The following is a 24885-nucleotide window of genomic DNA, read 5'->3' on the forward strand; positions in this document are numbered from 1 at the left end:
TAACACAGTGTGATAAATGCACCAGAGAAATCAAGCATATTTCTGTAAAGCATAGCATAAAGAAATCTATGTTGGTGGAAGCAGAGATCAGGAAAGCCTTCTTTGAGAAAGTGAAGTTTTAGCTGTAATTTAAAGAACAAAAGAGATTTAACTAGAAAAATGGGATTTAGAGCACCAAGTTGGCATTTTAAAAGAGGAACAGCAGGTGCTAAGGTCCTGTGGTAGTTGAGGGCCAGGTTGTCTGGAGGAGATGTAAGATGCAATCTGAAGCTAAAGATACATGCTGGGGCCACTTCATTTTTGACTGTGATTGGACCATGTTAAGGAGTTTGGCTTAAAAAAAAAAAACTTACTAATGGGAAGTGTACTCCTTTTGGTGGGGTTTAAAAGTGGATATAATATACATTACTCAGGCTGCTGAGTGGAGAATGTTTTGGAAGGACTTAATAGCAGATGCAAGAAGACAAGGAAAAGATGACAGTGCATTGGGTCACCTGGAGAGGGGACAGATGAGCATGGATGGGACAGTGCTTGGTGTAATGGATTGGCTGTGGATGGTGTGGAGTAGAAGAGGTCTCTAGGCTGGGATAGGAGTAGGAACTCTTCTCGGGTTTCATCTCTACCTAGTCTTATCAACAGTGTGTACTTATGTCCTCAAGCTCAAAATCAGTGTATAGTTTAATGTTTCCCAGAATCCACTTGAAATAGCTATACCAGCATCTTCTGTGTTTATCAGTTCTGCCAAACTCCTTTGTAGCCTTATCCACCTCCCCTGAGGATAAGCACAAGCTCCTTGCCCAACTTACTTTTGATTACCTTCTACTTTCACAATATCTTCATTACTTACCAGTTGGTTTGACATTCTTTACATTTTTTTTTTTTAAAGCAAAGATTGAGTTCATTCTCTTCTTCATTTTTGAGTCTCATTATTTCCCTGTTTCTTCCTGGTGATTAGTGGTCCTGTTTTCTTTCAAGTGCCTCTTATCTTTGAAAAGCTCTTGTGATTCTCTTAAACCCATTTGCCATTTTGTTGGCCTGTCTTCCTTTCCGCTATAAGCCTTAAGTATGGCATTACAGTTTTCTTTCATCCCCTTTCCTTCTTCAGGTACAACTATAGACACTTCACTACTCTAAGATTGCCAAGCAGTGTCTGACACAATATAGAAGCTCAATAAATATTGGTTAAATTTGTTCCTTTTATTGCATGCACAGACTTTGATGGAACCACTTAAAATGCTTCTTGTACCTGCTCTCTTTTATATTTAAATATGTATGTGTGTGGCTATCTGAATCCAGGCTTTCCCTGGGGACACTAACAAAAATCATTCATTTCTCTGTGACTTGGTAACAGGGAGGTAGATGTTTACCCATGCCTGCGAGAATGCCTCACAAGTGTTGGGTGAGCATCATAAATGTATGTCAGTTCGATCAATTCTTATCAATGCATTTGTTTTCCCAGTTAATTGCTAGATGACTTCTGATATCTTTGCATAATGATTATAGGGCTCAGTTTCTACATCTGTTAAGTGACAATAATCAAGGAATTAGAAAAATGTAGGGACATTTAGAGAGTATGTATTTATTTCACATGTGGAAATTTTACTAGATTCCAAAGATGCAAGGATGACTCAGACCTGGAATAAGAAAGAAAAGAGGATGATTTGTTTAGTGAGCCCCTTGAAGATCCAGATGAATATCAAAGGATTGTTTGCCCTGGATTTGAAGTATAGGTGACCTTTGAACCACATGGGGGATTAGGGATGCCAACCCCAGTGCAATTGAAAACCCATGTATAAATTTTGACTCCCCCAAAACTTAACTGCTCATTGCCTACTGTTGACTGGAAGCCTTATTGATAACATAAACAGTTGATCAGTGTATCTTGTATGGTATATGTATTACACAGTGTGTGTTTTTTGTTTTGAAAGAGAGAGAGCAAGAAAGAGCCAGCACATATTTACAGGGAGGAGCGGAAAAGAGGAATAGAAGGAAAGGAAGAGAGAGACTCTCAAACAGTCTCCACACCCAGCACAGAGCTCGATGAGGGGCTCGATCTCACGACCCTAAGATCCTGACCTGCGCCAAAATCAAGAGTTGGATGCTTAACTGACTAAGCCACCCAGTTGCCCCACACAATATTCTTACAATGAAGTAAGCTAGAGAAAAGAAAAAGTTATTAAGAAGATCATAAGGAACAGAAAATACATTTACAGTACTGTACTGTATTTATTGAAAATAATCCATGCGTAAGAGGCCCCGAGCAGTTCAAACCTGTGTTGTTCAAGGGTCGATTATAGTCCCTAAAGTGAGGTCATTTCTTCCCACAAACCCCGTCTGGTTGTCTCTCTCACCAGATGAATGTTAAAGCTCAAATGAGGTAACAGATTTAAAAGTGTTTTGAATAAATAAAATTACAAATCTATGCTGGGCAATTATCACTGAATCGGTGGTTGGAAGGCTTCTACAATGGATGGGGCATTTGGTTAGTGGAAGGAGATTTTTGAGGATCAATGGAAATAGTTATTTCTGGAAATAGCCTGTTGTTTGCTGATACCTGTTAGTTGGCATCAGTTTAATGCCTTCCCCTAATGTACCTAGAGATTTGTGATGGAATTATCTATGCAAATTGAATACTTTAAAAAAACTCGCTACAAACCTTTATGTTATATTTATAAACTTTACATTGTACTAAAGTCAGCAAATGTCACAGAATTAAAATCAGTAAATGCAAAAGTGAAGGTTTCCATAGCAACAGTAACTAACCCATATTGCATGTAAAATGGAGTGTACATTAGGATTTACAGCTGATCGTCTATTAGTAGAGAAAAATACTATATAGAACAGGTGCAATATGGACACATTCGGGTGACCTTAGCAGCTCTTTATCTTTTACACTTCAGACTTTAGCTGCTCTAACTCTTTTGTATCTACCAAGTTTAGACTCCTTCAAGGAAAATGAGGTAGGAAAAATTAGAGGCGACGCTAGGGCAGAGGTGCGTACCCCTAGATTTAAATGCAGCAGAACATCATTCTTGCATAAATTATCAATCAACTCGGTAGTTGTTTCAGAGAAAGAAATAGACCCAGAATACTAAATGTTTAAGAAATTGTTGCACGTAGGGTACTTAAGAATTTCTGTCTCCATAGTCAGTTTATCCAAACTAAAACATGGCAATGCAAGATGATCTTGTGGTTTTGAGCTGGCTGTGGAAAAGTCCAACAGGAGAGTGGCAGAGGCTACAAAGATGTGGGTCAATGCCCCAGATCTCCATTTCTATGTATCTGCATCTAGCCTCCCTCACTGAACCTCATTTTCCTCCTATAATGCATCCTTTGCCCACTACCAAAGGTTCTCAGTATCTCAAATCAGAATGGGGGGAGGAGGAAGAGGATATGGGGTACTTTCTAGATTCTAAAGCCCCCTATATGGATGATGGCATTGCTAGTGCGTGCACTGCCTCATAAGCAAACAACCTCCCCTCCACCCCCCAAAGTTAGACTAGCTGTGACTCTCTTCCCTGGGGAGGGCCCGTCCTTGGCTGTGGCTTACGTAACAGGATGTCTCTTTGCTCTGCAGGCTTTCCCGGCCCTTCTGGTTGAGAGCTCTGAGTCATCGCCCAGAAACAGTTAGGCCTCCCTCTCTGTGAGTCTAGATTGGGAGATGGCTCTAGATAGATACTATTTTATTGGACAATTTCCTTTTATAAAATTGGAAGAAATGTTGGTACTGACTAAACATGATTCATTCTAAAATGCAGTTGATTTTTAAAAATAATTTTAAATAAAATCAATCATAAGTCCTCCCACCACATAAACTTGAATCGTCTTTAAGTATTCTTTGGCTCCACTCTTGAGCTCTCTGATATCGTAGTTCTGAAGTAGGGCTCAGGATCTGCTTTTCATCAAGTAACCATGGTAATTATTAAAAATTTATTTTTAAATCAATCAGTTAATTTCATATAGCTTAAATGGTTAGGATGAGGTTATCTGACTACCACCGAGATCAGAATTTTGTGGCCAGCCCGGAAGCCCTGTCCTAGCCACAACCCCTCCTTGTATAGTATCAGTGAACTTTTTTTGGTATTAACTTTCTGATGTTTTTCCTACCAGTTTCAGCTGCTATTTTCAAGTTGGCCTGCCTCACTTTCCAGTGAATACCTGTTGGCTATTTTGGTTCACTTATTTTCTGTTCCATAAGATGAGCCATAGCTTCCCTCTGCTCCTTCCTGCCCAGACTCTGGTAACATGCATGTCTTAGGGTTGTTGGTGATCTGTCCCACCTGCTTGTGTTTGGGGGCTCATGTCACATTTTCCTATTACATAGACTTTTTATTTTATACTTACTGAAAAAGCTCTTTCAGCCTTTGACTTTTTTTTTTTAAATCCAACATCCCTCCTGTGCATACATAAACAGGAATATAAATAGGTTTGATATTCCTAAGATTGTTCATATTCAGGATCTAACTTTTCAGAATTGTTGACTCATAGCTGTCCATGATTTTCCATGTACCATGATTTCTGTACATTAAACATGTTGGTGAGACAGCAGTCTTCAAAATAACACATTAAAAAAAATGGGGCTAGATTCTGACCACACTTTGCATTATGTAGAGCTTGCCTACTTTTGAATTCAGCTTTCAGGAATGTAGCTAATCTTGTTGGATGCACAATCTCCCTGACTCTTCCTTTGAAACATCGATTTTGAGTGGTTGAAGAGGGATCCATTTTTGTCTTGCATTTTCTTTTAAGTCATTCACACCTATTCTGCAAATACTGATGCTTCTGTTTTCAATATCTGCACATATGCAATGACAACAATGGCTTGACAGAAATGGTAAATTTTTTTTTTAAATTTTTATTTATTTATGATAGTCACACACACAGAGAGAGAGAGAGAGAGGCAGAGACACAGGCAGAGGGAGAAGCAGGCTCCATGCACCAGGAGCCCGACGTGGAACTCGATCCCGGGTCTCCAGGATCACGCCCTGGGCCAAAGGCAGGCGCCAAACCGCTGCGCCACGCAGGGATCCCCAGAAATGGTAAATTAAAGTCTACTTGGGAAACATGCGCTGAGAACTCAGAGCCCAGAGCCATTGATATTGGAAAATATGTGCATCTTTAGAATTAATGAAGTCATATACAGATATAAATAATTTTACTGCACTTATTATTTTATAACCTACTTCCCCACCTGAAAATATATCCTAAACATTTTTTTTCATTAAGTATGTTGTAAAATTGGACTTTAAGGTCTGAATACTTTCTACCCTATGTAGCACCATGGTATATATAATAAATATCTTTCTTCTTCCAATTTTGTTGTGTTTTCCATGGGTTCTTGATATTGCACAACTCTGTTTGGTTTGTGTGGGGAGTTGAAGGTATTTCAAATGATGCTATTCATAGTTTGTAACAGTCAAAAAGCAGAAATAATCCATATGTTTACTGACTGTTAAATGAATAAACAAAATGTGGTATATCCATTCAATGGAAGACTTTTAAGCCATCAAAAGGAATGAAGTCTAATACATGCTACAGCATGTACCTCAAAAATACGCTACATAAAAGAAGTCTGTCACAAAAGACCACACACACATATTGTGTGATAATGTGAGTGGACATGGAGTGGGAACAGAGTTCCTGAAGTGGGCACAAGGAAAATATGCTGAAATGGGTAGTGATGAAGACTGTATCACTTGGTACATTTACTAAAAGTGAAAACACATGAATATTATAGTTTGAATATTATACCTCAAGAAAATCACTAAAAAAGCTATCTGCCACCACTTTTGTTTTCCTAGAATATAAAGTTTAAGACCAAGCATATACTAAAAATATAAAATATTAAAATGTCATTTGATTTAGAAAACTTTTTTAGAATTCAAGTAATTTAGTTTATTTTTTTCCAAGGTATAAGGTTAAAAGTGTAGAAAGCATAAGGACAAAGAGTATGTTTTGTCAGAAAATCTTCAGGTGAACAGACAATATTTCCTATTGTGTGAGATTTCCAATTGTTAGAATGAATATAAAAAATTAAACTCAAGTCAGTTTTTTCATCACTTTCAATCATAAGTCCTTTTCTGAGCTTGTACAGAACAAGTTCATTCTCTCTTCTGTAAGATCACCCTCTACTCTCTCAATATTGGGGGCTAATTAGCTCATGGCTCTAGGTCCTCTCATTGCTGGGTTCACTATTCTTAGGGGGTCAGCTAGTCCAGTGCTGTAGAGACACTGTGTAGGTACACAGGCCATCCTCCTTCATGACATTTTTGACATTTGGTCTCTTGTTTGACATCCCATTTGGACAGTGGCATCTCTGTTGCCTGGTTGCTTTCCTAGCCACTGAATTATTAATGGGACTCTTAGGATGTGTTAGAAGCAGGAAAGCCACCCCACAGGGGATGTGGCCAGTCTTAGTTCAAATATGGTGGCTTCCCTGCTTTGTTTACAGATGTCATAAGAAACTTACTTACAGATCTTATCACCTTTTACTGAACAATCTTGGAAGTATTATAACAATCTTGAAAGTATTACAATTTTTTTAAAAGATTTTATTTATTTATTCATGAGAGACACAGAAAGAGAGGCAGAGACATAGGCAGAGGGAGAAGCAGGCTCCTTGTGGGGAGCCCCATGCGGGACTTGACCCCAGGACCTCAGGATCATGATCTGAGCCGAAGGCAGACACTTAACCACGGAGCCACCCAGGTGCCCCAGTATTAAAAGAATATTGAAAGTATTACAACAATCTTGTAATTGTCAGAGGCTAGTTATACAACACTGATCAGAAGCTGTAAAATATTTTTTTTTCTTCCTCTCTTCTTATACTGATTTCTAGATTACTTGCAAATGTTCTTATTGAGTGTAACACAATGAGAGGGGTCTAGAGTCCTGCCAACATTGACTTATAACAAACGATCCAACAAATTTACCTAAGAATCTGAGAATGCCAGTTGTATTCATTCATTTTTCAAAAATATTTATTAAGTGCCTGATATGTACTGGGCTTCTATTTTCAACACAGGAGAAAAATAAGCAGTAATCCAAACAAGTTATTTTTATTTTTTTGTCAGTTTAAAAATTATAATTCAGTGGAGGAACCAGAAAACAGGTAAATAGATACATATATGATATAGCATTAAGTAATGATAAATACTATGAAGGCAAATAAAGTGGAATAAGAGGATAGAAAGCCATAATAAACCCCACTAATGTGGTCTGAGAGGACTTCTCTGAGCTAATGGTGGTTAAGCAGAGACCCAGATAAAATGCAAGGGATGACAGGTATGTGGGTAACTAGCAACTGTTTCTCCAAAAAACAAATAAATAAATAAACATATTATATATACATGGGTTTTAAAATGAATTTTACTGATAAAAAGATATATAGTTCATAGTATACATATAATAAACAAAACACAATACTCTTTATGTTAAACTCTATATGGCCAGTTAATTCTCCTAAAAGGCTTTCGTTGATTTTTGCTGAACTCGGTTGTAATTATAGCCAAACCATAATTTTAACTGATAAGAGTAGTTCTGACATGAATGCTAGCTGATATTTTCTTTCACCTTAATGAATAAGAAAAAGTGAAACAACAGAGATGAATATCTGAATTTCACCCATTCATCAATGTCATTAGGTTACTGCTCTTCTGAAAAGGACAAGAGTTTTCCAATACTGGGAGATGTCCTCAAATGCTGTGCTAGTCACATTGTAACGGCTATCAGCATGATACAATTTTATGCTTAATCTACATTACTAGTATTTTTTTTTTCATTACTAGTATTTTTATCCATTACTTTTGTAAGTCTAGAAAAATAAGGAAAGCAAGCCCTGGTTTGTAGGATGTGCCAATTTCTGTAAATATGCCCACGATGGCTAGTTTTAAGCTACCAACACGAAGTCATGAATGTGGAGTTGTAGTCCCACCAAAAGGATACAATACACATAAATAACCTCAAGAGCACAGGTAAAAGTGGGATGCAGCAAAATAATTAGGAAGCACTGGGCATTTATTACCTTTGTCATAAAACAATTTTTTTTTAAAGATTTTATTTATTTGAGAGAGAGAGAGAAAGAGAAAGAGAAAGCACAAGCTAGGGGGAGGAGCAGAGGAAGGAGAAGCAGGTTCCCCACAGAGCAGTGAATCCAGATGTGGGCTGGATGATCCCAGGACCCTGAGATCATGACCTGAGCCACAGGCAGATGCTTAACTGACTGAGCCACCCAGATGCCCCACCTTTGTTTTTAATATAGTAACATTTAACCGTAAATTAACAACTGTCTCACAAAATTCCTGAAAATTTGACAATAATGGACCAGATCTGAGCTGGTTCCAGCACACTGCAGACTGAGATACATGGGTATTTGAGGAAAGAGCATTCCAGGCAGAGGAAGAGGTATGTGCAAAGGACCTCAGGCAGTAGCAGGCTTGCCAGGTTAAAGGAAAGCCAGGAGGTTGGGGTTGTAGGCACAGGATGGATGTGAGGAGGGAGGTGGGCAGCAGAAATAATGGAGCCAGATCAGAAAGGACTTTGCACCTTGCGGAGGGCCTTTTGAAGGGATGTGGGAGTGACCCACAGGGCCCCATACCCTCCAGGTAGGGCCACCCTCTATTCGTACACACCACCCACCCTCTACATAGATGCAGAGCCCTTAGTCAGCTATGTGACTTTGAGGGAGTCACTTACCTTCCTGGCCATCACTTTTCTTACTTGTAAAACAAGGAAGTGGACTAATATGGCATTTATGTTTCCTTCCAATTCTAACAATCTCTGAATCTAGACAAGGCTTCAAATCCTTTTCTTAAAATGAATTCATGGGTCCTGCTGCCTCTTCACTGTCTATGTGGAGACTCCCGGGCTTCCTCAGCACTTCTGCCATAGTAATATGGTTATTTTTTTTTCCCCAATCACTGTGAATCCCTGTCTCTTCTGCATCTCCTACTTGCCTCTGAATTTGGTGGCCTGTTTTTGCAGCTGTCTTGCAAAAAATACAGTGACTGGCTTTTTCCAGTGAAGCATTTGGGCTCAGTGGAGAGCAGCCTCATTCATTTTAAATGTTGCTGGCTAGCATGCAGCTTGGGCACCCACTCACATCAGCTCATGTCACTGTCACCCAGAATGACCAAGTCCCCAGAGACTGAGATGCCTGGCTGAGGAAAGGGGAATGGACTCAAGGAACTCACTGAGCGCTGCTCTTGGATCTCCACATTGTTCTTCTAGACCACTCCCAAATTAGGAACTGGCAACAGCTGGCTATTCTTTAGATTGTTAGGATGAAGGATGATTGAAGGCATCCTGGGGAGAGTGACTATCTACATATGATCAACTCCAAACTCAAGAGATGAAGTACATGAACTGTATCTTATGACCTAGGAACTTTCTGCTTCAAAAATAATCGTGATTTTTAGAAACACTCCTAGTGCAGTGGTTAAAATTTCAGGCAGTTGTACCAGACTGTTGCATTTGCATCCCAGGCCAACCATTCCTTGGCTAAGTTATTGGGCTGTAAGTCAGTTTTCTCATTTTTAAATGAAGGTGGTAGTAACAGTAACTACCTTGGGAAGTTATTAGAATTAGATGAATTAATGCTGTTACATCATGTTTATAGGATGTGGTAGTTTCAGAAGCCCCACCATAACCTATGATTTCATTTTTTCTTTAGAACAACCTCTGTCTTAGTGAGTTTGGGCTGCTATAACAATAATATCATAGACCAGAGGCTTAAACAACAAATACTTCTTTCTCACAGTTCTGAAGGCTGTGAAGCCCAAGATCAAGGCACAGGCAGATCTGGTATCTTGTGAGACATACTTCTTGCCTTGCAGGCAGCTGCCTTCTTGCTGTGTCTTCATGCGGCTGAGAGAACAGGCTCTAATCTACTTTACTTCTTCCGAGGACATCAATCCCATCAGTGAGGCTCAACCTTCTTTACCTAATCACCTCCCTAAGGCCCCATCACCAAATACTATCACACTGGGGGTTTAAGATTTCAACACATGGGATGCCTGGGTGGCTTAGCAGGTGAGGTCTGCCTTCGGCTCAGTGTGTGATCCTAGGGTCCAGGGATCGAGTCCTACATCAGGCTCCCCACGGGGAGGCTGCTTCTCCCTCTGCTTTTGTCTCTGCCTCTCGCTGTGTGTCTCTCATAAATAAATAAAATGTTTTTTAAAAAAAGATTTTAATACATGAATTTTAGTGGTGTGAGGGGGAACAGATATGAAGCCCAAAACAAGTCTCTGAAGAAGGTTGGCCAATATCTCTACCTCCTTTTCAGAGGGGTCATCATAGCATGATCTACTTTTCCTGAACTTTAGGCATTTGCAAACTATTTGTTAGGATTTTTGCAACATGTGTACTGGAATTCCACTTCTGTAGCTGGCCTGCCTGAGTTTAACTTCTAATTTTAATCATTTTACTATTTGAGTATCTTTCGGGGAGTTAATTAACTTTTGTAGGCCTGTTCCTCGCCTGATAAAAGGGGATGGTAATAACAGTAATGATTACCATGCCCACCTCATAGTGGCATGGAAATTAAATGAAGTGATCTTTATGAAGCACTGAGGCACTCGGCATGGTGCCTGACAAAGGGTAGGACCAGCCATCATCATTAGTAACATTATTCTCATTAATATCATCATCATTGTTGCCAACATCACCACCACCACCACCACCACCACCGTCACTTTCCCAGGGGAGGAAACAGAACTTCAAAGAGGTTAAGCCACTGGGCTACAGAAGAGCACCAAGGTGAAGGGTCTCGGGCAGTGAGTGCCCCATGTGAACGAGAAATGTTTCTACGTTACACTCTGCGTATGCATGGTTAGGATTACTTTGGTTTTTATGCTTTGAAAGGATTTGTCCCTTCTCAAGAGACTCCTTTGTTTGACTAATGATGAAGCATGATGCAGTGGGGAAAACACTGGGGCCCGGAGTCCAAGTTCTGCTTTCTTATTCTGTCTCTCTTCATTGACTAACCTTGAGTGTGACCTTGGGCATTCACTTTCCTTTGAAGCTCAGCTTCTTCATCTGGCAAATGAGGGTGTGAGAGCCGACAGCCTCTATAGTCTTTGAGAATGTTACAATAGTCTTTGGTTTATTTATTGGATTTAGTTGACTTACATACTTATGTACTTATTTATTAAATAAAATTCTTAAAATTAATACTGTTATAGAATAGAATTTCAAAAAATAAAGTATTATTACTTTTTATTCCATCACCTAAATTTCATACTTACCTATTTTATCTGCATAATTTCCAGTGTAGTTGCAAGTGAGTGTGCAGCTCTGTAACCCACATTTTTCATTAACCTTGTATCATGTGTACTTTCCATATTGAGGACTTTTTCTTTGCGTATTGATTGTTTTTAAACAGCACTCTGAAAGAAAAAAAAAAAACTCTGCACAATCACCTTCCTTTTCTCCAGCTCTTAGCACCCAGTTCTCTGTAGATATTGTTAGGCTAGAACAACAATTATTAAACTTTTGCGTGGCAAGAAAGCTTTTGAAGGAAAATAAAATGGGACAAGGGGTTAGAGAGTGACTGGGGTCGGGACAACTGATTTCGAAATGGTGATGAAGGGAAGTCTTGCTGAGGGAACCCTGAAGCAGAGGCCACCTGTAGGAAGCAGAGACATGAACCATGTGAAGGTCTGGGGGAAGAATAGTCTAAGCAGAAAGAGAAGGGGATGAGTCTGGAATGTCTGTGAGGTAGTAAGACCACTGTGGTTGGAGTGGGAGTAGAAGATTCTATCCCTGAGCTCTCTGGGATGAATGACCTTTCTCTTCTCTTTTCTTTGGATCCTTCCCAGAGTGACCATAGACAGTCACGAGGCAGAGTACCAATCACATATTCTAACTCAGCTGCTCTGCTGATGTGAGGCTAACTTGGTTTAAAGAGAAAGGGAGGAGTTGGGAGATGCTTCCTCCTCCATCTCAAGGGTTGGCTTCACAGGTGAGGGCATATTAACCAGATGGAAAATGGTCCTGCTCTTCAAGGCTGTGCAGTATCCTATTGCTGGGGCTGCCTTGTGAAAACTTCCTGGATTAGTCTCCAGCGGGGCTTTTGAGAGTCCTGAGCCTCAAAACATCGGAAACATCAGACACACAGTTGAGAAGGCAGAGGCTTCTTGGCATAGGGTGGAGGGCAGCGGATTCTGAATACCTATTTGTGGAGCCCAAGGGGGTCTCAGAATGGCCCATGTGAAGTCTACGCATGGGCCCGTCTGGCTCCCTAGTTCTTGGTTTTCTGGCCGATTCTTTTGCATTCCTGGAGAAGGGCCTTTAATTCCCTGGGGATAATTACCTACATGTCTTTAGTCCTTGCTTTTTACTGAAGTCTAACACTTACTGAATTAGTTTGGCACCAAGACTGGTAGAGATATGAGGTGTAACCTGGGCTGCATAAAGGAAGTTCAAGAGACTTATTCTATTTTAAGCCATTTGCATTCTCATATCTGAGGATAGGATTGGGTTTTGATGTGATGAATCAACTTGGGCTTTCCTCTGTTTACCAATTTTGCCCTTAAAACATTTACCTTGAAAAAAAAAAACAAAAACAAAAAAAAAGAAAAAAAAATTTACCTTGGATCTTTAGAATGAAGATCTAATAAAATTGGAGAAGAGAGAAGAGTAATGTGTATTTGTCAGGTTAGACTAACCACGCTAAGAAAAATTCCAGAATCTGTGGCTTAATAAAATAAAGTTGTTGTTTCTCCCCCTCTCGCTCTTGTGACAGTCCAGTGGTGGCTTGGTGGGAGCAGGGATGGAAGTCCACTCCACTCATTCATGCATCCAACCAGCCAACGACAGACAGTGTGAGGATGGTGCAGGACGTCTTTGAGCCAGGTCTAGAAGTGGTCCAAATTGCTTCTCACCACACTGAACAGAACTTGGGTCAACTGCCCCAGCTCCATGCAAGGGGGATGGAAAAATGTGTTCTGTTCTGGGAACAGCTGTCGAGTAAGAGAGAACACAGTTATCAGCCCTGGTGTGGTGTTTCTCAAAGTGGTTTGCTGCTCACCTGCATCACATCTAATTGGTGTGGGAGGTGAGTGGTAAGAAGCACATTTCCTGGCCCAAACCAAGATCTAAGGAAGCAGAAGAGTGGAGTGTGGGCCCAGGGACCAGCATTTTAAGAAGCTGCCCCAGCCTGTTTTCAACACCCTCATGTTTAAAATTCACAAGCTAAGAAGGTAGGGGGTGAACTTATATTGAAGTCAACATAATAAATGTTCCTCTTGTTCTGCTCTCTCTACCTTTGGCACCTTTTCAAAGAGGAATTAAATTAATAACTTGTTGATTTGTAACTCTTGCCCTTTAAACATGTAAGCTCTCAGCACGCTGGATGTCAGAATCATTAGTCAATACATCAATACTCTTAAGGAGTCTGTTCACTTAACTAATAAAGCAAAGCCAAGGTTGTTTTTTTCCTCTGTCCTTGGCCGGCCGGATCTGGTGCCCTCTGTGACTGGAAACGTGCAGGCTGCCCGGGAAGCGTTGGTGATGGATGGTTCCTTTGCTCAAGTGGCTGTGACCCTCGGTATCCTCTTCCTTTTCCTGGTGACCAATCTCTGCAGGGCTTGGCATCCTTATAAGCGTTACACAAAGAACTTCAAATTCACTGGACTTCAGGGGTGGAGGGCTGTGGCATTGTTCCTGTTTCTCTTATCGTTTGGTTTAATAATTCCAATTTCCTTATATTCCCGTGGGAAACTGGAAACCTTTTGAAAAACTACTGATGGTTGCAAACAGTGTGGGTTGCAGATAGCACTGTTTAGAGAGAACTCAGCCAGGGCCGGAGCTGGAGGGCTCTTTGATTCCCACAAGATAGGACTGTTTCTATAGTTACACTGGTATCAAACTTGTATTCTTGTCTCCGAATATTTAGGGGAAAAAAATCCAAAAACCAAAAATGGAAAAAACGGAATATTACTCAGGATTCAAGAGAAAGAGACTTGAAGGCTTTTGGTTCTATTTCTGTATGCCAAACGCATGAAGATCTTGTAGCCAAGAAAGTGAGCCCGTTCTTGTAAAACAATTTTCATGGATTAGTGAGAATAGCAGGATAAAAGAACTTTTCACTGAAAATGTTATTATGTGGCAGCCACTTGATGTTCTTTATTTCTCACAAAAATCTTGAGAGGAAGGTGTCAATAGTGCCCATCTTACAGATGAGGTAACTGAGGTCTGTAGTGGTTGGGTAGCTCTGATTGAGGTCAGGGGCTGGGACAACTGAAAATAAGTCATTTCCATTCGGTTCAATTCCAATAGCTCTTGAGCACCTGTGGAATGTACACAGCAGGTGCCTGGGTTCAGGAGGATGAATCACACTGAGATCAGTCCGGGAGGACAGGAACAACATTGTAGGCAGAGGGAAGAGTATGTGCAAAGGAAGAGTGGCAGTGCATAGTGGTCTGGGGAATGTGTGGTGTGTGTGGCGGAGGTATCAGGGCTGGGGCTGAAATCAAGTCTAGAGGCCACACAAAGTTGTCTGCATGATTCTGTAGCCAATGAGGGAAAGGTGTGAGTTTTAAAGCAAGGGTTCAGCATGATACTACTAGGATTAGAAGGAGGGCTGGTATTGAGAAAGTTGGAAGGGAATCACCTGGGAAGGAGAGAGGAGGCCTGAGCCAGACCTCACTTCAGGGGAGCTGGAAACTTATTATCCATCCTGTCCTTCTTTGAACATCTGTAGCCTTGGCTTTCACTTGGGGTGATTTTGCCTCAGAACAGAACCCTTGTCAATATCTGGAGATAGTTTTGCCTATCAAAACCAGAGGGGAGAGCTACTGACATCTAATGGGCAGAAGTCACGGATGCTGCTAAATATCAGACAATGTACAAGACAGTCCTCTACAATCTACAATCCAGTCCAAAATATCAATGGTGCCATGGTTGAGAACCCTGAGCTACAGTGATTTGGGCAAAACTGGCTGGGTTAGGACTGAACATCACCATCTCCATGTTCTTTTTAAAAGATTTTTTTTTTTTTACCTCTTTTGATTAACTTAATGAATCTGTTCTTGCATTTCCTCATCTGTAAAATAGATATAAGAAGATACTAGAAAGACTCCAGTGGTGAGACAAAAATTGTTCTGAATTCTCCAATGATTATTTTTAATAAATATGTTCTTTATAGGTTTACAGTCAAGCATGGGGAGAAGTTCTCCATACCTGAAGAAGTAAACTACTTGGTGGGGGTGGTCCTTTTAGTTAATATGTCTGTTACTTTTAAGCTCCAGAATCCTTGTTTCAGGACTAATGCCCACCTTTTTGGCAAATTATTTTAGATTGATTTTTTTTTTTTTGTAGCCATAGTTATGCCTCTGAGGTATTCAGTTTTTTCCCTGGGCAGATATGGATCCCTGTGGCAAAGAACCACAGTGTTGCTGAGATCAGTATATTGCTAGATATGAAATAAATTCTCCAACTGTGACTTAGTCCACAAATGTGGACCACTGCCAACATTGCTTCAGCATTATAGAGTCTCTCACTGAATAGGCTGGTCATGAAACAAGTGCTATTTGAATGAGATCATCTTAGAATATTTTGTCAAGGAGCCACAGAGCATTGGATGGGAAAGACCACTAATTTTGTTCAGGCCACATGTACTTTTATAGATGAACAAATTGGGGGTCAGAGACATCGAGTGATTTGTCTGGGGTCACACAGCTGATGGATGGCAGCCTTTGGGGCCTATTTATAAGGGCATGGACTTTCAAAAGCAGACCAATTGCACCATACTGGCATCCTATATTCATAGATGACCGGGCAGCATTTGTTTGTTTGAGCAAAGGTAGATCATTTAAATAGACACCTTTGGGTCTCCATGATATTCATTGAACTGAGAGGGTTGCACATCTGCTTATACAAGAGGACTACTTTGTTATCTTTGTGACGGGGGTCTGTCTGTATCTAAGCGATCAAGGCTTTGAAATGGTCTGGAAGTGCTTTTATAACACATTTTTTTAAAGTCCCATCAGTATTTAAATGGTACAGGAAAGTACAGGTAAAGGAAAGTGCCTGTGGGGCCAGCAGATAATATTACTTTCCAGGCTACCGAAACCCATCTATCTTTCTCAGTGTTTGTCTCAGCAGAAATCCATAGTTAGGAAGATCCATTTCAGCTAGGTTAAGGCATCAAACAGTGACGTTCTATGTGCATTCTCCCCGTGTATGCAGTAAAACCAGGGCCATCTTGTCAGAGAGGGCTGGGGCTTTGAATTCTTTCTCTATGACTGAGTTACCTCCCTGACAGGTTTTATCCTCTGTCAAATGGGAATAATAATAGTACCTGTCTCAAAGTTGGAGAGGATTATTTTTTTTTAATTTGCGTTAAGCATTTTGCATAATGCCTGACAAATTATAAGAGCTCACTATATATTAGCTATTATAGTTTTTATTATTGCTATCATTATTTTATTATGAAATGTGTCATTGAATAAGAGGTTTTTTTTCTTTTTTTTTTTTTAAAGATTATATTTATTTATTCATGAGAGACACAGACAGAGAGGCAGAGACACAGGCAGAGGGAGAAGCAGGCTCCCTTCTGGGAGCCCGATGTGGGACTTGATCCCAGGACCCTGGGATCATGCCCTGAGCTGATGGCAGATGCTCAACCACTGAGCCACCCAGGTGCCCTGCATAAGAGGTTTTCAACAAATGCTACTTCTTGAGTAACTCCTCTGCTAGCAAGTGAATGTGTGGCCTGGGAAAAAGCACCCTCCACTTGGGGCCTCGGCTTCCGATTTTGAACGAAATGAAGATGGCCACTCCCAGCTCTACATGGTCTCTGTTGGGAGTCTCTGAGTCTTGTGAATCTGGTCACACCACAGTTAAAGAATCCAAAGTGACAGTGTCAGGGAAAAAAGTGATGTGAAACTACTGTCAAAAAGGACGGTGGCTCACCATTGTTGATTCCATTGTGAGGGCTCGCCCCTATAAGCAAACAGAAATAATTAGGAGGGGAAAATAGGAATGAGGCATTGTGGCAGCTTCAGTATTGCCATATTGCTTATGGCTTTCAAAACGCAGTTTAACTGGGTCCTATTAACTGGCACCCAGATGAATCACGCAGGCATACTACCAGTCTTGACACCACGAATGGGATCCGTGCTCTGCAGAACCATTACTCACCAAACTCAGGTGAACACAAGTTAAAGTGGGAAAATGCTTCAAGGAAAGTCATTCCTCTCATCTCTAGGGTAGAGGTCTGCGGGAAGGCTTCCGTAGACTAGCGTACCCACAGCTGTGACTGACTGAGAGTGCAACCTAACCCCTTTTCCTGACTCCCACTTTTGTCATCTGTAAAATGGGAAACAGAATTAACAGTCATGGAGGAGGTAGTACTTTAGTGAGATGATGCACGGTATTGTGCTGGGCTCACTGTCATCTCAAGAAATGCTATTCCAGGGGCGCCTGGGTGGCTCAGTGGTTGAGTGTCTGCCTTTGGCTCAGGGCGTGACCCTGGGGTCCTGGGATCCAGTCCTGCATTGTGCTCCCCCTGCATGGAGCCTGCATCTCCCTCTGCCTGTGTCTCTGCCTCTCTCTCTGTGCCTCTCATGAATTAAAACAAAACAAAACAAAACAAAACAAAAAACACTTAAAAAAGAGAGAAATGTTATTCCATTATTATTATTATTAATTTAAATGTAGTGGTTGAGCAGTTTCTCGGAGGCTTCTTTTGGTTTAAAAACGTGTGATTTCGAGTGTGCAGCGTGGGCTGACCACATGGCCACGAGCACAGTCTTCTAACAAAATTTTAAAACATGCCCCCAAAGAGCGTGGGCAACAAACAGTACAGAAAGCACTCGATATTGACGCAGTTTGTAGAGTTCAATAAATATTGTATTGGGTCCAGGGTGGAAAAAGGATGTTGCCAAAATAATTGTGATGTGATCGTCTAAAAAAAAAAAAATAAATAAATAAAGGCAACAATAGGCCAGGGTGCGGGCCAGCAGGAAGCGCCAACAATACCCCCACCTTTTTCCTGTACCTTACCCGGAGTTCCTTCCAGGGGACACAGATAACCGGCCGGTGATAACGTCGGACCCCGCTCGGTGCCAGCTGAAAATAGAAGAATTGGTGTCAGCTCGTTATCTGATCAGAAAGTGGTCTTAGCAAACACCCTTCCCGAGCCCTGTCTAAGAAAGTCCCGGGTGGGGGCAGAGGCTCCCTCTGCACCTGCCCGGCCCCCCTGCGCGCGCTGACGAGGCCGCTCACCCGGAAGTCAACGGGACGCACTTCCGGCTCCGGGGTCGGGGTCACATCCGGTCTAGAGCCCCGCCCGGAGCGCAAGTGCGAACGAGCAGCGGCGCCCTGCCTCGCGGAGAGCTCCGTGCTTCCAGCGCGCTCGCCCGCCCGTTTGTTTTGGACTCTGGAGGCAGCTCCTGCTGTGACTCTCCCCCCCCACCCCTCGGAGCCTCAGTGACCTCCTCTGTAAAGTGGGAGATGGTGTTCCGGACACTGCCATTGGGGTCGTTGTAGAGATCTGGGGAGATCAGGCTGGGAAAGGGTGCAGCAGCCTGCCTGGCCTTGCTTGCTAAACTTTAACGATGAAAACATGATCTTTTTAAAGATTTCATTTATTCATGAGAGATACCGAGAGAGAGCGAGAGAGAGAGAGAGGCAGAGACACAGGCAGAGGGAGAAGCAGGCTCCATGCAGGGAGCTCGTCGCAGGGCTCGATCCCAGGACTCCGGGATGACCACCTGAGCCAAAGGCAGACGCTCGACCGCTGAGCCACCCAGGCGCCCTGAAATAATAATTATTAACAAGAATCTTGTGAGGGGTAGTATTATGTCCGTTTTTAGATGCGAGGAGCCTGAGGCTCAAACCATCAGTATTTTATGGAGCAACGGTGCCCCGGGCACCGTCGCCGGTTGGGCCGAGGGGAGAGATGGTAAGCAAATGCACATATAAATACACAATATACTGCATTCTGGAAAGTGGCATGAAGATCTGTATCCCCGAGGAAGGGAAGAGAGACTAAAGGAGCTGGATGGCGTTGGTCGGCTCGTTTAGGTAGGGTAATCAGGGATAGCCTCCCTGGTGAGGGCACCTTTTTGCAAAGACCTTCCTGAGTCTTGCCAACATCTCAGGGAAGAACAACTGGGCAGAGGGAACAGGGGGTGCAAAGGCTCTGTAGCAAGAGCGTCTCAGCCCTTCACAGGGAGGGACAGGGCAGGCACCCATTGCCTGGGTGCCCAGAGCAAGGCGAGCCAGGACAGCGCAAGGAAAGAGGTCAGGTGGAATGAAGTCCAGCTCTGGAGGCCATGGTGAAGATTGATGGTTTTACCCAAAGGAAAGCCATTTAGAGGCTTTCAGGGCTAATTTTTTTTTTTTTTTTTTTTTGTCTGAATTGAACTTTGTATCAAGCTCACCCTGGATCCTGTGGAGGGAACAGTTTTGCAGGAAGGCAGTATGGGGTGGGGTGGGGGGATCAATCTCCATTGATCTGGAGATTTTTTTTTTTTTTTACCAGTTTCAGACAAGCTAAGATGGTGACTTGGGCAGAGGTGGAGGAGTGGAGGCGGTACAGATGGTGACAGGCTAATGCATAAAAAAGGAGCATAAGATCCATTTATGCTCAATCCTTAAAGAATTGCTGGTTTGCCAGGGGATAGAAGACTATCGAGGCAATATTAAACTCCATACACTCCAGATCTAATGTTCTCTGAGGATTAAGAAGAGGGATCATTATGGGCTGGTGTGGCCAGCCAAAGCTTTAAGGAGACTGTGACACTTTGAATGTAACTCAGCAAATTTTAATAGGAAAAGAAATGAAGGCAGGAAACCGCTTAAAGAGATCTGTATGACGAAATACACCAACCAGAACAATGTGTAAAGTCTCTGAATATTTAAGTTATTCCTAGATATTTGCCATACAAAGTAATGCTTCATCCAACATCTGTGTATTAGCTATGTGGCTTTAGACAAGTTACTTCACAATTCTGGGCCTCCGTGTCTTTCTTCGTCTATAAAATGGAGAAACTGTAAGTATTTACCTCATAGGGCTCTTGTGAGAATTAAATGGGTTAATATTTGATGAGAACATTGCCCAGCACATATTAGATAGTGTATATAGTATATACATATATATATACACACACACCTATAGGTATGAGCATTTCTTTAGGGTAGGTACTTAAAAGCAGAACAATTGAATGTAGAGTATACATATTTTATAGTTTTTTTTTTTTTTTAAGATTTTATTTATTCATGAGAGACACAGAGAGAGAGGCAGAAACACAGGCAGAGGGAGAAGCAGGCTCCATGCAGGGAGCCCGATGGGGGACTCGATTCCGGGACTCCAGGATTATGACCTGGGCGGAAGGCAGGTGCTCAACTGCTGAGCCACCCAAGGGTCCCAATTTTATAGTTTTTATTTAAATTTAAGTTACTTAACATACAGTGTAACATGAGTTTCATGTGTACAATTTAGTGATTCAGCACTTACATACAGTACCCAGTGTTCATCACAACTGCACTCCTCAACACCCATCACGTTTCTTATTTTTGTTGTTTATTACAAATGTTGTCTTACATAAATAAGGCTTTAAATATAAATAAGGCTTTCCCCCCTTCTTTTAGTCTTCATACCAAAAGTTTGCCAACCCCTATAATAGATACAGTCTAATTATCCTTCAAAGTGACTGTACCAATTTATAATCCCTTAAGCAGAGTATGTACACTTACCAACACTTGATATTATTAATTTTGAAAATTTTAGCCAAGCTGATGGATTAAACCTAATATCTAAATTTAATTTACATTTCCTTGGCCAGAGGTTCTCAAAGATTTTGTCTCAGGACCGCCTGTCACTCTTAAAAATTTTGAGAACCCCTAAGAGCTTTTGCTTCTGTGGGTAATAGCTATCAAGAGTCACCATATTAGAAATTAAAGCTGAGAGATTAAAAACAAAGTTCCTACTCATTTAAAAATGGCAATATGAAACCTATTACATGTTAACATAAATGACATTTTTTAAATTAAAAAATTATATTTTCTCAAACAAATTAGAAACTAAGTGAGAAGACTGGCATTGTTTTGTACCTTTGCAAATCTAATGTTTGCTTTACAGGAGATAGATGGAGGCTCATATCAGCTCCTGCATGCAATCTGCTGATATGTTGTTTTGGTTGAAGAAAGTCTGTAAAACATTGGCCTTGCATAGTCCCGTGGTTGGAAAAGGGAGGAATATTCTAAATGGCTTTTGAAATAATTCTTTGTTCCTCTACCAAAACTGTACAAGTATTAGTTTCTTGAAGATGAGCTTTAGTGTGGGCTATGAAACCGTATTATTGAACTTTTCATGCTTTGTAATATTAAAATTCATTAGTCTATCTTGCACTTAGAATGGATCTTTCACCCATTCATGAATTTGTAATACCATGTGTAGGTTATTTGGAAAATATTTGTTCATTGAATTTTGCCAGTCTTCCAAATCTGACATTTTTCATTATGCAAGAGCAAAAAAAAAAAAAAAAATTACATTTGTTAATATCAGCACCAGTCTCATCAGAAAAGTCTTTAAATATTGGGAAGCTGTCAAGCTCAAAGTGGCGGATATAGGTCTACCATAATTTAATTTTTGCTTGAAAGCTCAAAATTTATTGTTGGCAACAAATACCACCAGTTGTTTTTCTTGAAGTGATCAGCTAACTTTGTTCATTTTTGCGAAAATGTCTGCCAAATATACATCTGAATAACTGTAGTTTGTCAGTCGTTCTTTCAGCTAAAATGGTATTGAATGAAATAAGCCACTGGTTAAACTTACAACAATCCCACAAATGCCTTCCCTAGAGGTAGCATTCATGCTCTTCTCATTTTGTCGCACAGAATAATAAAAAGGAAAATACTCAATGGTAGAGATATAACGCAACTTATAATTTTTACAGCTTCATCTTTTTAACTCCAAGTGCATGGTGGTGAAGAATACGATTACTCCTGTATGATTGGTACCAGTGCCATGATATGTGCTAAGGCTCCCTAGGTTTTTTTCCACCACTATTATGCACTGTCAGTACACATGTCAACATAGAGAAAAGAGCAAATAACATCAAGTTATGATAAAAATAGCTTTGATCTAATCTTTTTCCTGAAATGATTTTGAGGGCCACTTGAGATAATACTGAGGTTGAGTATGTTTTTGTCTGTACTTTCTTCTGCAACCTGGCTATCCATATTTTTTGCCAGTTTTTTTCATTTGGTTATTTGTCTTTTTCTTACTGATTTTCAGAAGTGAGGTATACATTGAGAGTAGAGCTCTTTTTTTAAAAAAAAATATTTTTATTTATTTATTCATGGGACACAGAGAGAGAGAGACAGAGGGAGAAGCAGGCTACTCCCAGGGAGCCCGATGCGGGACTTGATCCCCGGACTGGGATCACGCCCTGAGCTGAAATCGGATGCTCCACCACCAGCCACCCAGGCATCCTAAGAGTAGAGCTCTTTGATACATGTAATGCAAATATTTCTTTCCCAATAGGGCCAAAAGCCTAAATAATTATGTGCATCACATATATGTATATATATTTTATATACATAATAGTTCTGTGAGTGTATATGTGCATTTAAATGCACAGGAAAATAAACAATGTCTGGAAGGATAAACACCCAAATTATAATACACAATGATAATAATTCTTTTCTTTCTTTCTTTTCTTAAGGAGGCTCCATGCCTAGCATGGAGCCCAAGATGGGGCTTGAACTCACAACCCTGAGATCAAGACCCCAGTTGGAAGTGTCAGATACTTAACAGACTGAGCCACCCAGGCATTCTAATAATAGTTATTTTACAAGAAGGGAGAGGACCCACAACAGAGAGTTATATTGATTGTGACTTTGACTTATATGTTATTTTAATATATATTTTTTAAAGATTTTATTTATTTATGAGAGAGAGAGAAAGAGAGGCAGAGACACAGGCATAGGGAGAAGCAGGCTCCATGCAGGGAGCCTGATGTGGGACTTGATCCTGGGACTCCAGGACCACACCCTGGGCTGAAGGCAGGCATTAAACCGCTGAACCACCCAGGGATCCCCTATTTTAATATTTCTATAAGGAGGCTATATTTGTGAATTTATTGACTAAAATTCATAACTTTTAAAATTATAGAAAGATGGCTTTTTTTTTTTTTTTGAAACATGGCTTCTTAATCTTTCTGGCATAATATCACATAAGGAATAGGTTTGCCGTATGCCATAGGAAGAATAAGAGTGCATGCATACTTGAAAAAATAGAAGTGGTTTTTGGAAATTCAAGGGTTTTTTATCACTTGTTTCCTACTGAGAAGTGATGCCTACCCATCCTGTTATGGAGATGTGAGCCACAGTTTTCACTAAACTTAGTGACCTTTCCTTTCTCCCTTTTCCAAATTTTGACCAACTAATATAAATAAGCCTAATTCAATATTTATATGAAATCCCTGGTACAGTAACCACTGTTATTTAAAATATTTGGATCAGTTGGATTTAAATATTAGTGACTGACTTTTACACTTTTGTAACCACCTAACTTTATGTTTAACATAGGAAAATAAAGTTTTCAGCCCCAAAGGAACCATTTAGAGATTTAAAACAAATGTTACTCTTGTATTGAGTTCGTATAAGAAATGAGGTCGTAAAACCCTAAAAATAACTCATGTCGAATTAGGAAAAGCTGGAGCAAGTTAATTTCGTAGGTATCATCTTTTGAAGCTATACATACTTCTTATCTTCCTATGGTTCATACCTTACAGAACATGTGATTGGTAATGATCCTCGATATTCATGTAACATCTTTTGTCCAGACGATTCTTTAAGTGCTTTATGGGTGGATTTCTCTGCATGTGTCAGTACCTAGCTCAGCGCTAGGGGCATGTGTATAAAAATTTACCACTTCATTGTGCAACAGATGGGTGTGAGGAGGGGAGGAAAGATCCATCCTGTTTATCCCCTCATGCCCCGGGAGCTGCATGACTTACCAGGCAGAAGGAACATTTCCTTCCTCCCCAGTCATGGGTAGAACACAGGATACCTTTGTAATTTTAGTTTAAATGTCTTAATGCTCTTGGTAGGGGTGTTGCAGGGAAACTAAAACATACCTAGGGTCTGCCCTATGCCTGGCACTCTGATAGGTCCTTCACATGTTTCAGGCAGTCACATCTTCATTAAAACGTCATGAGGTGAAGTTGTTACTGCCTCTCATTTCCAGCTGAGGAAATGAGTCTTGCCTGAAATCACAAAGCTTGAATGTGACAGAATCAGGATTGCTCTGTCTTTGGCCTTAGAAAGCAAGCACGGTCATCATGATCTCTTTCCTGTCCGAGATGGTTAATATCAGAGCAAGTGGAGGAACGTTTCTCAATTTTTTTTTTCTCTAGTGTACGGTGGTGCTCCTGATACCACCTGACCTGTTTCTTGTCCTGTTGACATGGTGGCCATTGTCCTCAGCCATGTTTTGGTTGCTATACTCTTCTTCATTTAGTGGCTCATGCCTTTCAGGTTATTGTCAAACTCTCCCTTGAGCCTGCATCCCATTGTGGCCAGTGCTTTATTTCTCTCCTAAGCCAGTGTTTTGAAAGGATGGTCCATGCTCTTCTCCACCTTTTTTCCCATTTGTTCCCTGTGAAGGCGAGGCAGCTTGACTTCCCCTCCCCTCCCTTTGGCGAGTCTCTCAGAAGCATCACTCACCTACATGTTGGCAAATCAAATGACGTGTTTTGTGTTTACTTACTGAGCTTTTCTGTTGTAATTGCACAGTCTCTACTGAGAAACTCAAGACTGTTGTTTTTCATGGTACTGTTGTTCCAGTTTTTTCTTCTATTTCCTTGACTATTTACTTTCTTCAGCCTTTCTTTTCTGCTATGTGTGGTATACTGGGTCTGGTTCCTAAAT

At 40.9% G+C, this 24885-nt stretch overlaps 1 protein-coding gene and 1 long non-coding RNA gene across 12 annotated transcripts in view; one reads left to right on the plus strand and one right to left on the minus strand.

Annotated features, from left to right (window-relative positions):
• The window catches only part of LDB2 (LIM domain binding 2), a 375092-nt gene that overhangs the window by 19555 nt on the left and 330652 nt on the right, over positions 1–24885 (plus strand). The window lies entirely within an intron of this gene.
• Positions 1506–18218, minus strand: LOC144300604 (uncharacterized). 2 transcript variants are annotated; one of them, XR_013367386.1, is made up of 3 exons: positions 18007–18218; positions 11244–11384; positions 1506–1634 (listed from the first exon to the last, which is right to left on the minus strand). It is a non-coding gene; the product is annotated as an uncharacterized LOC144300604 (long non-coding RNA). The 2 variants fall into 2 exon arrangements; XR_013367383.1 differs by lacking the exon at positions 1506–1634 and adding an exon at positions 7043–11073.

The sequence above is a fragment of the Canis aureus genome, chromosome 2 (assembly GCF_053574225.1).
Source record: "Canis aureus isolate CA01 chromosome 2, VMU_Caureus_v.1.0, whole genome shotgun sequence".
NCBI classification, from domain to species: Eukaryota; Metazoa; Chordata; class Mammalia; order Carnivora; family Canidae; genus Canis; species Canis aureus.